This window comes from Toxorhynchites rutilus, chromosome 1, assembly GCF_029784135.1.
Source record: "Toxorhynchites rutilus septentrionalis strain SRP chromosome 1, ASM2978413v1, whole genome shotgun sequence".
Lineage (NCBI taxonomy): Eukaryota > Metazoa > Arthropoda > Insecta > Diptera > Culicidae > Toxorhynchites > Toxorhynchites rutilus.
Window position 1 is genome coordinate 63,874,956 of NC_073744.1, and position 1,814 is coordinate 63,876,769.

Consider the following 1,814-nt stretch of genomic DNA (forward strand, 5'->3'; position numbering starts at 1 on the left):
CATTAGGGCATAGATTCTGCCTGTTGATTATTGTAATAAATAAAAATTATTTCCCCCTCTGGAAAGGAGAGGGGGTCCCATGAACATAATGCACATAGTTCAACCAAACATATTGAGCTTGAGCTTGAGCTTGGGTAGACTGTACAATTCGTAGTTGCTCTCCGTGATTGACCTGAACCAACCAAATTGCACAAAGAACACACTGAATGACGCTTGGGACTAGCAAATCATTCTCGTTGTGCAATTTTCGGTGATTCGAGCTTTAGATGGTCAATAACGACGCCGGCCACGTCTTTACAGTCACCAGGGGAAGGGAAGGAATGTTAGTATGATATTCGCCGCCCGAAGGCCAGAAGGGTCGCCTCTATAGCGTGGTTCCCTAGCGTTTATCATGGAAGGGATAGTTGTTAGTGAGAATGGTTAAGAAAAATCAGGATTCACTGAGGTAAGTGATGTGATTATTTTAACGCGAACTATCGACCACTCGTCGAAACAAATTCCAAAAATGTTTTCTATAGGTATCCTGAGAAGGAAAACCTGTTAAATTGATTGGACTTACTAAATATTCATGAATACATGTTCTTTTTTCAGTTGCCAATCCAATCACGAGAGCGGACAGTTACATGTCGGAAACCTGAGAAGGTAACCGAGAGAACTCCTCCAAACCAATCGGTGATGTATTGTGTTATTCATCGTGCGTACTCATTATCGAATTCCAAACGCGACGGCCGAGAAACTGAAAAGGTAACTAAGAGAACTCCTATAAAATCCGATGATATATGAGGGGCTCAGAATGAAAAGGGGGCGCAAGTGACAATGATAGCGCTACGAAGAGTCTTCCATGCTGAGGGTATCGAGAGCATGAGAGAAAGTTGAATGCTTAGCGAAATTGGAAAAAAGAACAAGCACTCTACACAGATAGAAATATTGAAATGAAATATTCTATAAACAATCCTAGAAAAAATCGTGAGCTATGATAAAAAACTATGGATGGGTTATACCTATGATATAACCGCAAGGTTGATGTAGGACTGCCGTTGGCTTAGTAATCATTTGTGTTTTTCAATTAGCAATAATCGCACCTCGGATGTTCCTCATTGGGTACGATATCGCCGCTGCGCAGAGCTAGCTTTCGTATGTATTGAATAAATTATTGATTAAACTAGTGAATGAATGAAACAATTTACGAATTCAATTGCAAACAAATTCCAATTCAGGTCAAATCATGCATAATGGTAGTGGTTATCGCAGCAAATAGTTATCAACATTTTGCCTAATCATCAAACGGTATGCTCAAAAGTTCAGTGAGCCAGTGACATGAAGTGATATGCAGTCTTGAATAACCGAGCCAAAGCGTTGCATTTGTACCCGCTTTTGTAGACCGTGTTAGCAAAACCATTTCCGAAGTGTAAAAATGCATGGTAGTATAAAGGACTGTCGAGATCTGCAATGCCGATTTTCCCAACTTATTGGTTTCAAAAGTATAGTAGAGTACAGAAATACTCGCAGCTTGCATCTCATTTGCAATGCCAATTTCCCCACGCTTCATGGTTTTGAAATCCGTGTTAGGGATACATTCCGATTTGAAGAAACGCAAACGAGTACAAAAGTACTCGTTGATTGCATCTCATTTGCAATGCCTAGTTTCCCCAGGCTCCATGGTTTAGAAGTCTGTGTTAGGGAAACATTCCGATTTGCAAAAGCGCAAACGAGTACAAAAGTATTCGTTGATTGCATCTCATTTACAATGCCAATTTCCCCAGGCTCCATAGTTTTGAAGTCTGTGTTAGGGAAACATTCAAATTTGCAGAAAT

The 1,814-nt window shown here is 40.3% G+C and overlaps 1 pseudogene; it reads right to left on the bottom strand.

Moving 5' to 3' along the window:
* Nucleotides 1–1,044: 1,044 nt before the first annotated feature.
* Nucleotides 1,045–1,127, bottom strand: LOC129763732 (U4 spliceosomal RNA; annotated as a pseudogene).
* Nucleotides 1,128–1,814: the final 687 nt, after the last annotated feature.